Here is a 14,835-nt window from a genome sequence, read left to right as displayed (position 1 = left end):
GAAGTTGGGTTTTTGGGATCTGACTCTGGCTGGAAGCAGCCTGGTCACCTCAAACGATTTTGCTGACAGAGTGATTTGCTCTGGATCACTTACTTTGTTCAAATGGGAAATCTGCCATGCACTTCATCCCTTCCAAAATCATTCACACTCTCCTGTGTTTCTTCCAAAATCGTCTTCTCTCTTCTTCCTTATGCTCCCTATTTCATCCATCCCACCACCTTCTAACCTGCCAATCATTACTCTCTTCACTTTACATCAAACCTTCCCCTACACTGCAACAAAAAATACCTTTACCACAGCATGACAAATATGATATGATATGACATGATATATAATTTATAAGGGATGACAAGACAAACAATCTTACTAGGCCTTGTGTCATTCAGATCGTACAAGTGCAACGACGTAAAGTGCAATGGCAGGGGGTGGGGGTGCCAGGGAGAGGGATGGGGGAAGTGCAATCAGGGCAGCGTGGCTCTGGGTAAGTGCAAGGAGGCAGGGGCTGTGGGTAACAGTTACAGCGCCTAAGTGCTCGGTAGAACTGGATGTAGGAGAGACTGATCATGGAGGAACCTGGCACCCAGTAAACTGAGGGTAGCCAAGCAACCAGTCAGCGCAGAAGACCGGAAGGTCAATGGGGTAGAGAGTGAGAGAAAGCAGAGGAGAAAAGTAAGGTCTTGAGCTGCTTCCGAAACTTCAGGTGGTCTGGCTAAAGTTTGAGAGGGGCCGGGAGGCCATTCCAGAGGGAGGCACCAGCAGAGGATAGAGATCTACCCCGCACACTCTGCCTTTAGAAGCGGCTGACCCTCAGAGTGTTTGTGGTAGCTGAGCGAAGGGCTCAAGAAGATGGATGTATTGCATGCCCTGGCCTCAGAAAGCCTTGTGGACAATGCTGAGGGTATTTAACTTGATCCTTGCAGCCACCGGGAGTCAGTGGAGAGAATCCAGCGCTGCAGAGATACAGTCCCTGGGCTTGTGGTCAAGGAAAAGTCTTACAGTCCTATTCTGCATTAGATGCAGAGGGAGGAGAGTAGAGGAAGGCAGATTGAGAAAGAGTCTGTTCTAGTAGTGCAGCCTAGAGACAACCAGGGCTCTGGAGACATGGAGACATTGAGCTTCTGGGGGAAAGAGAGTAAAGGACAAATACCTTTGAGGAGGTCCAGCTGGTAGTGCACCTTTTTGGCAACATCTGTGGTGTGAGGAGAGAAGTGGAGTCAAAGATGACACCAAGGTTTTTAACCTCATAGGAAGGCAAAGGAAGAGGGCCCAAGCAGAGCGGCCAGAGTGAGTGAGGGAAAACGGGAGCAGGGATCTTAATGAGAAGGATCTCAATCTTACTGGCATTAAGGCAGATATCAATCGAGGCGAACCATTCCTGAATCATTGATATAAAGGTAGGAATGTGCGAGAGAGAGGAAGAGGCTGAGGGGAGCCTGAAAGAGAGCTGAGTGTCACCCGCTTAACACTGAAAGTTAGAACAGAAGGTGTAGATCAGGTGAGCCAAAGGGGCCAAGTAGACATTGAGGAGCCAAGGTGAGGGGACAGAGCCCTGGAGAACACCACATGTGGAGAGAGAGGTGGTGGATAGAAAAGACCCAATTTGGACCTTGAATGGTCATCCAGGAGGAAGGATGCCAACCATTCCAGTGCCTAATCCATGATACCCAGGTTCTCACACAGTCATTTGATCAGGATAGCAGAGGAAAGGTCAAGAAGGATGAGGACAGAATCAAGGCTAGAGTCAAGATTACTTAGCAAATCTTCACAGGTTTTCAGGAGAGCAGTTTCTGTGCCTCTAGCTGCTCTGAAGCCAGACTGATGGTCTTGAAGATATCCAACAGATTCAGTGTGGAGATTAAGCTGGGAGATGGGCAGCTTTTCCAAGCGTTTGCCCAGTAGAGGAGTGATAGAGATCAGTCAATATGTTGCTGGGTGTGTAGGATTGGCAGAAGGCTTTTTAAAGGGAGGGGGTGCACAAGGGATTTCTTGAGGAGAAAGGGGAAGGATCCAGTGGCAAAAGAGTGATTGCAGAAATCGTCCAAAGCTGGAGCAATGGTGTCAATTTGGTCCTTGATGGTTCTGGAGCAGCAGGGAGGCACTTTTTTGGATGACATTTTCATAGATCAGACTTGTCTAGAAACATTGTCAGGTGTTGTCGGAGAGAAAGAGGAGAAAGGAGGAGGAGAGGGAGAGGTGGCCCGAGGGGTCCCGAGAGAGGTAGAGGGGGTGGAAAAGGAGAGTGAGGACAGGATGTCCTGAGTTTTAGTGGTGAAGTGAGAAGCCAGAGCCATACAGAGGGCCTGTGATGGATAAGGAGATGTGGAGACTGCAGTAGAATTGGCCAGCGCCTTGCAGATTTTAAAGAGTTTGGATGTTGTTAGAGACCACAGAGACATGAGATTAAATGTGTACTCTCTTCTTGGACAGGACAGCAAGTCTGTATTGTCTCTGGAGAAGGTGACAGGCCAGTTTGTCAGAGGATGTGCCTGATGCCCTCCACTTCATCTCAACCACTCTGCACTTGCGTTTCAGGGCAGCAAGGTCAGAGTCATACCAAGAGTTGCACTTGGAGGTATGCTTTAGATGGATTCTCTTGACATGGGCAAGGAAATCCAGAGTGTTCGAGATGGAAAGATAAAGGTTAGAGAGGGATGTGTCAGAGTGTGAGTCACCCAGAGGCATAGGAGGAGCAGAGAAAGGAGTGGCAAAGGGATCCACTGACACATGCTTCATGGGCCGAATGACCGAGAAGGTAGGTGGCAGTGCTGGAGTAGGCTTGACCTTGTGGGCCAGAGATTATCAGATGTGAGGAGAGCAGAAAGTGGTCTGTCCAGGAGAGAGTCATGGTGAGAGGGTTATAGAGGGGATTGTCTGCAGAGATGAGCACATCCAGGGTGTGACCGGCAGATTGTGTTGGACCAGAGGGTAGAATGGAAAGAGCAAGAGTGTTGCAAAGGTTGCGGAAGAGCCCAGAGGTGGCATTAGAAGAATCCAGGTGGTTGTTAAGGTCTCCAAGGAGGAGCAGTTGAGAGGTAGAGGTAGGAAGAGAAGAAGAGAGGCTAGCGGACTCTGAGAGGAAGAGGGCAACCTGGCCAGGTTTTCTAGCAACCTGGCCAGGTGGTCTGTAGATGGTGGCCACAGTCATAGAAAGGCCAGGAGGGATATAGAGCCTGCAAACCAGGCATTCAAAGGAGCAGTAGGCCTGCGTAGGAATACCAGAAACAGGGTCTTGCTTCAGAACGATCAGGGCTACTCCACCTGCGGGTCAGTTGGTTCTGGGTTCGGAGAGGATCTTGTAGCCATCAGGGAAGAGAGTGTCAAAACTCGTGGCAGAGTTGGCCTTGAACCATGGGTCGGGAAGAGAGAAGACATCCAGGTCTGTGGGTGAAAATACATCCCCAGAGTTATAGAGACTGAGAGACCATGCTAGGCCCCTATTGTGAGAGTGAAGTCCCATTGAAATATACAAGCCAGTACAAAACAGTGATTTCCGACATAAGGCCTAGTGAAATGAAAAGAAATGGGCCTATTTCAACTCGCTCAAGTGAAAGGGAATCTACCTGAGAGCTTAAAACTGCTGGATATGCCCAATGATTGGGAAAAGACATGGGTGGCTGGAAATACTGTTTTCCATAAATTATGAAAAGTGACAATTTCAATTTAAAGAGACAGATAGCAGCATGTGACATAAACTTCTATACAGCACATGTCAGTGATCCAGAAATCCAAAGTCAAGCCAAACATTTTACATGTGTTCATTATAAAAGAGACATAGTTTCATCATATCAAATGACTACATTTAAAGGGTAAGGTCCTGGGGGTGCTGTTTCACGTCTGGAAGATGACTTCCGCTTGAGAGGGCTCAGTTGGAGGCAGAGATATCCTGTCTGAGTACTTGCTGAGGGTCACTTTGGCCAGAAAATGCTGGAGATAGGTGGTGGATCGTGGATGTGACCTTTGCACCGCTTGTGAACCCGTGCAGTGCTGTGGATGGTGAGTAGGTGCCTCTGGCCCGTGGGCCGCACAGCTCTGAAGAGATCCTCTGTGGTGGTGAATGCCACCCAGTGCTTTGAAAAACTGGCAGCTGCCGGAGATCCAATCGACTGGGTCAGGCTGTGGCGACTCACTCAGCTGTGGCTCTGACAGCATCCTAGAAGTTGGCCCACCCCCTGTATGGTGGCACTGACACAGATACCTGTGTGCCATGCGCGGCTGGGGCAGGTGTGCAGAACTGGTGGCGAGCCCTTACCTGGAAAGGGGGGCAGTGAACATCCACAGTTCCCGCAGCCCTCTCCTAGGCCCCTGATAGCCCCCCACAGACTGCATTGGGCACACGCCAGTCTGGGCCCGGACGGGCTACGCCTATGTGCCCATCCGCCCCCTAGTGCATTCCATGGCAGGCCCAGGCTCCAATACCATCACACAGGGGATGTCCCCCCTCATGAGGAATAGCAACCGGGCCCACCCCCACCATGAGCAGGCAGGAGCACGTCCTATCTAGATAAGGGTCCCAAAAACAGACACCTTGCCCAAAAGGACCCCCGGCCTGACACCACCAGTAATGAGGCCGGCACGTGAGCATTCCCTGAGGACATCCCATCTGTGCCCAGCCACTTCATGGCCCTTCACCCAGTACACTGCTCTCAAGTGGGCCCGAAGATACTTAACCCGACTCCTGCACAAGTGGAGACGTCCCTTGGAAAAGAGGGGAGACACAGGATCGGCTAAAACCAGTCTCCACCATCATGTACAACCTGAAAAAACAGGCCAGGATAGATCAGTTTGCGAAGGCCAACCAGAAACCCTCCACACCAGCAGTGATGCAGGAACCAACCCAATTAGACACTTCCATCCTGAATCAGACTCTACTGGCATTTAAGTCCAGAAACTGACATTCTTGGGGCCAAAAAAGATGCTTTAACATTCAAGTTCGACATGTCGGCTGTGTAGATTGACAAGCTCTGTGGCCACATGTCCGAGGCTGAACAAAAAAATGTTTATTGGTTAGTTAAGGTTGCAGCACTGCAGCACGAAGTCACCACTTTTCGCAAACAGTCAAGAAAGTGGTGGCGAAAAATGATGACCTAGAAGGGAGGTTTGAAGGAACAATATCTGAAAAACCAGGATCCCTGAGTTCACTCCAGTGGGTAACATGGAGGTATTTGTGGAGAAACTTCTTATGTAAGTCCTAGAACACACCCGAGTCAGAAACATGTTCATGGTGGAGCGCGCACATAGATCCCGAGTGTCCAAACCCCCCCCTGGGGCCCAGAAAGGGCCATCATAGCCCGGATCCTCAGTTACCGAGATAGAGACATTTTGCTCTGTGCTGCCAGGGAGAAACAAGTCCTGAAATGGGGGTCCTCCATCATACGCCTCATCCCTGATTTCAGCCCTCATGTCCAGGACCAAAGAAAGACATTGCATACAGTCAAAAATATCCTAAGAAGGAAGGGGATCCGGTATTCAATGTTGTATCCGGCTAAGCTCAGGGTGGCATATGATGGCAGGGTCTCCTTCACGTCTCCAGAAGCTGGAGAACGGTTTGCAATGGACATCCCGGAACCTGGGGGTTCCCCCCGCTGACTGCCACATTGCTCAACTGTCGGGTGCCTGGCCATGCCTGACTAGACTGGCTCCCCGCTACAGGAAGAATTGCAAGTCCTCCCAGGATGGTTCTGATGATATGTTTTACAAACATCTATAGACACAAAGCACCACATTTGGTAATATGCCTTCAGCAATGCGAAGATAACAGCTGCTGACAGCACCTCGCACCCAGTGGCTAAGAAGGCACTGCTTGGTGTTAACATTGGGCTGAATTGAAGGGTGGGGGGAGGGATATGTGGCCGGTATGTTATGGTTTCTAGCATGGTTGGGGGAGGGGTGTATCGAATTTTTGGGGTTTAAAGAGATTGTAATATTGTTAGGTACTGTCACCTCAAGAAGCAACATGTTCAAGATATCACAATCCACCACTGTATACCGTGGAAGTACTTGAAGTACTGTTGACTGGTTCATCGCGTTGGATGCAGACTGAACTGTGGACTTTGGATTGTGGATTGTGGATCATTACCGCAGTGCAAGTGAAGCGCTATTGAACACCCTCCTGGAGGACGTCTCTTTTGTGAACACTGTTTATTGTGTGGCTCCTAGAAACAAACAAAGGTCTCTGTTGCCGGGATCCTGCCTCTCGGGTGCAGACTCCCCTTTTTTGTTTCTATAAACTCCCAGCAGCCTGCGCACCTACGCGCGCACCGTGGAAGTACTTGAAGTACTGTTGACTGGTTTGTCGCGTTGGATGCAGACTGAACTGTGGACTTTGGATTGTGGATTGTGTATTATTACCACAGTGCAAGTGAAGCGCTATTGAACACCCTCCTGGAGGACGTCTCTTTCGTGAACACCATTTATTGCCTGGCTCCTAGAAACAAACAAAGGTGACTGCCGCCCATACGTGGTGCCCAGCGTGTACGTTGTGTTCAGCGTGTACATTGAGCTCTTGTATTCGCGGAAGTGCAGCTGCAATTACCTAATCCCTGAATCCTTGTTTACTCTTTTTTATTTATTATTTTTTATTTGAAGGTCTCTGTTGCCGGGATCCTGCCTCTCTGGTGCAGACGCCCCTTTTTTGTTTCTATAAACTCCCAGCAGCCTCCGCACCCACGCGCACCATGGAAGTACTTGAAGTACTGTTGACTGTTCACGGTGCGAGGTGAGGGGTGCAGGTTGCTTTTACGGGTTCTATTGACTGACTGCCTTAAATTCTTTTTCGGAAGTACACACATCAGGTAATTAATTTGGTTAACGGTCTTCACAGTGGACGTAAGATCCATGATATTACAACTGAGATGATGAATGATTCAATATTAAGTCACACTATTATGGGAGATAGTAGTGCACTGGTCAACAATGAAATTAATTTTTCTAATGAGGTGGGAACGTCTGTGTGTGTCGAACTGCAGGGGGAATCGAGTAGACAATTATCACAACGGGAGGTGGTCTCTGTGAATGAGCCTACCAACGAAATGCTGCTGTCACAAATCAATGCCAAAATTGACCCTTTAATGGTACCTGAGACCTATAAGCTCAAAGATATGAATCAAGACAAAGGTAACAGCATTGTTTGTGAGTGTCTAGAAGCACCGTCAAATGGCGAACTATTAGCCAAGATGGGTATTATTACAACGAAACCCAGATTTTCTGATGTTTCCATAATTGCCCCGGCTATTGAGGCACTTTTGGACAAGAGGATGCGCTTTTCCAAGGGTCCCTCTACTCCAGTGAAAGTTAGTAGATATTGCATGGAAGATGTGCATGTGTACACTGACCCTGGCAATTTACTATCAGCGCAAGTCCAGGTATATACATACTTTGATGAGCACCCTACGAATAATGAGTCCGATAGGGGGTTTATCAACCTAGAGACTAGTTCACCATCAGAAATTGGAAATAGTCGTGACCTTGTTGATGTTCCCACTGGGTCTCAACCTGTGATTCCTTCCTTTCCTGCTGAACAACGAACAAGCCTTTCTGAACTCGAGGTTGAAGCAGAACACAATTTAATGGAGACCTCTGCTCTCGGAGTAGATTTTCCAGTTTTGACTAGGATTCTTAACCTTCTTGATAAAGGACACAAACAGACACACTCGCAAATCACCTATTCTTATAGTTTCATAATGGAGATTCTATCTAAGGTCAATAGGATTGAAGGTCTCCTATTCACCTGTGATGCAGTTGCTGCCTTATCAATGGGAAAACCAAAGGTGAGCCCTCAAATGTTTCACAAAGACTCTCAAACTTCAGCTAATTCAAGCCTGGGGCCTAATTCAATGACAACATTTGCCGCAGTTATTGCAGCTGATGCCAGAAAAGAAGAAGGGGCTACATCTCTAGCAACAGATCAGTTGATCAAGATGGTATCAGCGAATGCTGCTGCAATCCAACAGATTCTTCTAGGTATAGCAAAGATCACTCCAATTACCAAGCGACAAGCTTCCTAATGCCCATGCAATGGTTGATCCACCGCCACAGCTGGTTTGTGCAAATACCGATGAACTCCCAGACAGTCCTTCGGCACTGACCAACTTAATTGACTTAGATGATGATGCACAGAAAAACCATGACTTGGCTGGATTTTTGAAAGAAAATAAGGCCAAGGATCAGGCTTATGAACCAGTACTATCCAGAAAACATAAAAGACTTTTGATGAGAGCTACCAAATGTAAGATCCAACAAGCTAAAAACCTAAAGCTGAGGAACGAACAAAATCTGCCAAAAGATATACTAGAATCTTTAAAGGTTGACGTAAAGGATACCACGATCAAAGAGGAGAAGATTGATCTCCAGCAACCTAACCAAGAGTCGATGGCTCTTTTGAATATTGATGCCACCCAGAATTCTGTAGACAATCGAAAGTTGCTGGCGAACAAACTTACTGGGAAAGGGATTGGAGAAGCGAGTAATGTGGAAGGGCTTTGTGTTGGCAAACAAAAACAAACTGATCTGGTAAACTTTTTCCGGCCCTATACATGAAGAAGGCGTCTAAGAAAATCAAAGTAGCTGGTTCCACTAAATTGTTGAACAAAACACTGGCGAATAAAGCTAAACAATGCAGACCCAATGATAAGATCTCAAACCCACATATTAATCAGGATTGTGACCCTACTAATAACTCTGCCATTCAGGGAATGTCATCTAATAGCATGGTCAAAGGACTTTCACCACTTTTGGTCAATGATGATGCCGCTAAGGTAGAATCGCAAGGTATGATCCACTGTAATAATAATACAAATATGGCTATGGATAGATCCAACTCAGAGTCTCATGCCTGCACACAGGAATCACACTCAAATACATATAAGCCTATGTCCAAGACTGAGGTAATGATTCTAACCACTGACATGCCATCCATCATGGGCTGGGAAACTAAGACGCCAACCACTGTAAAAGTGAGTCTGAATCGCTCGGCTATGCTAAAGGCTCCTCAGGCCATCCCAGCCTTGCGCACTATCAGAAGTGATGATATTGATTGGGTTCGCCTTTCCCATAATAATCCGACTCGTATGATTTGCGGTTACCATTCGCACATCATCACTAGATTAAGTGGGCGCAGCGTGATGACCTCGAATTATTAGGCTTATTCCCATGTTTATTTAGTGCCGATGAACTTGCAGAAATGTTCATAGCGACTCTGCCAGATCCGCCTCAGACCCTAAACCCGGCAGGAAGCCAACCGTTGATTAATGACGAGGTGTTGAAACAATTTATGAATTTTGCTGCTTCGTTATCAGGAATGATGGGTATGGGGTCTTTGAATCCATCTCCAATCCCAAGTGCAATGGATAAGCAGTAGGATGAAAATCATGGGATGACCTTCTTGTCATGGAACTCATGTGGAAGTTCCAACTTGAGGTCATGGTGTGCATCGCTTGACAAATTTACCCGCCCAGGAATCTGTTTGATTCAAGAAACCAGTTAGATGGATTCTATACTCATCATCAGCCTGCTTTAAGAGGGACAACAGGTCGACCGGCTGGGGGCCTGGCCATCCTAATTGACAAACATTTGAGATTGGAGTCCTCTGTGTTGTGGGCTGATGCTGCACTGTTGGTGGTTCAAATTGTGTATAAAGATATCCGATGTTAGGGTCTTCTTGTAATTAATCTCTATTGGAACGATGTTAAGATTTCCTTTAAAACTATCACAAATCGACTGAACCTCATTTTTGAACAGGCGTTTCTCCATAAATCGAGTTTGAATGTGATCATTGGGGGAGATTTTAATTCCACCTGCCTATCTTTAGAAAAAGATGGGAAACATTGTCATTATGACTTGAAGAAGAAATCCAATGTGAATGGTAAATCGTGGGTGGAATACTTCCGGTCATGGGATATCCAAATGGTCCCCTTTGAAATAGGAACTTATCATTAGACCTGGGCTAGAGGTTTCAAAGAAGGTGGCAGGCGCTCCTCTCCAGAAAGAACATGGCATGATAACCTGTTCTGAGATGAGAGTTTGCAGCACACACTTTTTGCTCACTGTACCTTTCACAGACGGGAAATATCCATTTGCATATCAATCTTTGTCCCGCCCACATGGGCAGTCCAGCACCGAAATGCTATGGCAATTCCTCTCTGAACAAGAGTACCAAAAGCAACCCCATACACGTGTTTCAGCCTTGTTGGGCCTCATCAATGAGGTGAAGCTTTGTCTCTAATAAACTAATGATTATTATGAGCTAGAAAGATGTACAGAATCCTAAGTAAGAGTTTATCAGTTGAATTGTATTCTTGTTTTTGCGACTTAGAGGTGAACTGAATGAGGCTATTGGGTCTAGAAACTTGATAACCAGTGATCATGAATTGTGGTGATGATGAATTTGAATTCTTATTGTTAATATCTTTGTTTTTTCCATTCATTTTGTTCTAGTGAGGTTGTTGATTGTAATGAAATTGTTGTTGTACCTTTTATATGAAGTATGTATTATGAGATCTTGGTATATCGAATACTGCTGTGATGGATGTATTTTTATATCTTGCCATTGGTGTTTATTGTGTTCTCCTGTGGATGTTGCTGAGTTATTGTTATTCATATAATTATAAAGATCTTGTGCTGTCATTTGGATAGTAATTTGTAATGGTTTTTTTAACCATAAACAATAAAAAGAAAACACCATTATGTTTGGATGCCCCTCTATTTCCCACTCGGTAAAACACATGCACTATGGACACAGTACGCACCCCATCTAGACATGTCAACCACAACACATAATGTGTACGATGGGGGGGACTAGTGGCTAGGATGGTGGCATCAAACTGTTAACCTGGAATATACGTTGGTTCACCAATAGCAAAAAGGTGTGTCTAATCATGAACTATGCCAAGAATCACAAAGTAAATGTTTAGTGCCTACAGGAAACACACTTGACCAAGGGAGGTAGGCTCCCCAACCTTGGAGAGTGGGGGTCCTTAGGTACTCTTCTTCCATTTCTACACACTCTCGGGGGGTGGCCACATACATAAACCGCTCCCTGGAGTTCAAGCTCCTTACTCAGATTGGGGACGATGATGTGTGATATCTCCTGGTAGGGGAGGAGTAGGTGAGCTGGTGGATTCTTTTTGTGAAGTGTATGCCTCAAACATAGATTGTCCCGACATTTTCCAGTGCTACGCCAACCACCGGCACACTTTCCCAAAATATGTGGTGTGGGCTGGGGATTTTAACAAAGCCTTCTCGTTGGGTTTAGATAGATCCACCATCACCGAACTCACCCTCCTTAGATCAGCCTGGAAGTGGGCAACCATAGCCGACTACCATGATCTCATTGACTCCTGGAGTTTCCTACATCCCAGATCCAGGGAATATCCATTTTATTTGGGGGTACACTGTTGCTCCTCTAGGATAGACTGTGTCATGCTGTCTCAGGAGCTCCTTCGCACCACACAAAGCACCCAGATCCTCCCCATAACCCTATCCGACCACTCCCCAGCACTGGTACACTTTAGGAGCCCAAGCTGACCAAGCAGACAAGGCATTAGGTAATATTATCCCCATTAATAATATCGCCACATATATGGTCGTTGGGTACGGCCATAGCCAATATTATTAGTGGGGATAATTTTTGGGGTAAATGGGAGCGGTGGTGTTCCCAGCTCCCTTTAAAATAATATGGGGGTTGCAGGGTTGTCTCCCGCAGGTTTAATGGGTTAATATTGCTTCAAAAATATAGCACCATTCTTATATGGCAATATATTTGCAGAGATATTAACACATGGAACTGTAGACAACTGCACTGACGATTCAGAGCCCGTGCCGTGGAGGATGTGGTTTTCCAGGAAAAGATCTGACAGGATATTTTAACTTTTTCCAAATTAATGTAGGCTCGGTTCCCAGTCCCAGGGTGGTATGTGAAACCTTCAAGGTTTGCATATGGATTGATGCATGGACAAAGAGGGTGGAGTCCTGAAATGCATACACAGGTCTCTTCCTTCCTACAGTGGGATATTAAAAAGTTGGAAGTAAAACAGGGCCTTAAGGATTCCCCAGAGGTGCGAGCACTACTACAGGAAAAAATTGAGGAAATTGTCCTTCTGACAGACAGGGAGAAGTGATAACTGGGGGATCTCATAGCGAAAGGGGCTTATGGGAAGGATACCGCCCAAGTCGGATGCTAGCTTGGACTATTATGTGGAAATGACAACTAGACTCCATAGTTGAGATCGAAGAATCGAGGGGGGACCTCATCAGGGACAATGAACAGAACAATATGGTATTTTGTGAATTTTATGACTAGTTATAGACCAGCCAGACATCTGCATACGACGATGCAATAACACATTATTTGTATAGATTTGCCGTGGGGTGGCTGGAACCGGCTCTTGGAGCATCTCTGAATGATCCCCCCCTCTGACGAAGAGTTACGTAGGGTGAGTCTATCTCTCTCCCCAATGGCGTACTGAAGGGATCACGCGGCTGAACTATATAAGGCTTTCCCCGACCTACTGATTCCCCACCTGTGAGACATGTACAAGACAGTAGAAACTCCGGAGTCCTCCCAGAATCCATTAGTCCAGCACTGGTGACAGTGCTGTTGAAACCCGATAAGGAGCCTCGTAAATGAGGCTGCTATTGAGCCCTTTACCTTAAATAACATGGACAATAACATCCTAGCCAAGATCCTAGCTGACAAACTTCTTCCTTATTTGCCTACCCTGGTCCTACCCTATCAGGGTGGCTTTATCGCTGGACTCTCCACCCCAAATAACTTTTCATGCTAATGCATAATGCAAACCCAGAAATCCCACTTGTGGTTGGCGCTTTGGATGCTGAGAAGACCTTTGACTCGGTCAAATGACCGTTCTTGTTTGAGGTCCTACATCGGGCCAGTTTGGGCACCTCCTATTTACAGTCGATACACCTTTTATATACTGCCCCGAAAGCCAAAGTATAAACAAACCGCATGCAATCGGACGCTATATACCCATTGCGGGGCACCCGACAGGGCTCCCCCATACTGTTTGCCCTGGCCGTGGAAACCCAGGCTTACGCTGATGACATGATGTTGTATGTCAAATACCCTAAGCAGAACTTGCAACCCATAATGGAGGAGATTTACGATTTGGGAGTACTCTCCGGCCTGACACTCACTTGGCCAAATCAGAGGTCCCCCCCCTGACATCGCGCCTTGACCGCCATGACATTAGAGGCCTTTGGGTGGTGCCCCCAGGGAATTTGATATTTAGGGATACAAGTGTCCTCATCCCCCTTGTTTTTATACAGAGATAATTATGTGGTCGCATTGGAGAGGTTGGAGCATAGGGTAGACACGTGGATCCACTTGCCCATATCCCAAGCGGCCAGGATGTCGCTGGCTAATATGGTGATCCTACCGAAATTCTTAAATATCTTTAATAATGTTCTGATATGGCCCCCACCAGGCATCTGGTCACGTCTCAGAAGCCTGATGCTACGTCTAATTTGGGCAGGCGGACAGACCCAAATATCATATCAAACACTGACCCGGCCGTATGAACAGGGATGACTAGAAGTCCCGGACCTGTATGTTTATATCTTGGCCGCACAGATTCAGTACTCAATATGGTGGTGGTCCCCGGCACCCGAACACCTGCCCACCCTTCTTGAAAAGGAGGCCTTACTCTCCAATAACATGAAGGGACTCTTGTGGGGCACACCAGAGAAGCAGGTACACACAGAGATTCAGCCCCTCACCACTACATGCAGAGTCTGGGCTCAACTGGGGCACTAGGAGGCCATGGCAATGCGGTACTCCCTGTAGTTTGCTATATACCAGGTTAGTGGAATACCACTTACCCATGAAGGCATCTTTCGACGACACTTTGAAAAATTAGAAGTCCGTATTCTGGGGGATTTGGTCACGAATGGGAAATGTATCACATGGGAGACACTGAAAGACAGAAGGGAGTGGACGCATATCTCAATGTTTTTGTACTTCTGGCTCCATGAAGTGCTTTGTACTAAATGGCCTGATTTCCCGCATCTCTCCGCGACCTCACTATTATTGCAGTATACCACCACTACACCATCCACAAGAAAGCTGGTATCCTCCTTATATAAAATTATTCAGGAACACCGACCCGTCCACACCAGCGGTTACGCTGGCAGGTGGGAGGCTTTCCTGGGGAAGGCATTGACTCCCGAACAGTGGAAACACGAACCTTGTCGATGAATAACCGGTTTCGACTGATACATTTAAAATTTCTGCACCAGGTGTACTACTCCCTGGCTTCTTTATATCGTTTTACCTGGACCAGTCCCCTAGTTGTCAAAGACGGAGGCAGATTTTTACCATATGATGTGGTGCTATCCCCACGTACAGATACTCTGGAATGACATCGATAGGGCAATCTCTCAAATGCTGAACATTCATACTTTTCACACACCCGAACTGTGGTTTATGGCAGTGGTGGAGAAAAGACTGATGGAAATGGCATCTGTTGTGGTCAGAGTACTTACAGCCAGGACAATGGGGAGGGGTAAAGCCCAGTGTTTTCTTGAATGGCTCAATTATATGTCCATGGGTAGAGAAGCAGCCAACCGCCTGTGCAGAAAGTCCCACCACCCTACTACATGTATACTGGAAGCCTGAAATAGTGCTGTGTTTGACACCAGTAGTTGTGATTATTCCGCGCTGAATCTTCGAGAAAGGGTAACCACTTGGAACACCCTGTCAGATGGCAAGCAAGAATGCAGTACACTGTGGCAGGGTGCAGTGTGTCTGTGTGGGGTAAGATGCCTCTAGATGCCAGTACAGGGTGCCTGGGCAGTGTTCATCATATGTTTCAGACATGGAAG

This window comes from Ambystoma mexicanum, chromosome 3p (assembly GCF_040938575.1).
Source record: "Ambystoma mexicanum isolate Mex_15411 chromosome 3p, UKY_AmexF1_1, whole genome shotgun sequence".
Lineage (NCBI taxonomy): Eukaryota > Metazoa > Chordata > Amphibia > Caudata > Ambystomatidae > Ambystoma > Ambystoma mexicanum.
The sequence above is the reverse complement of the archived record's forward strand: the minus strand, read 5'-3'. Positions refer to the sequence as shown.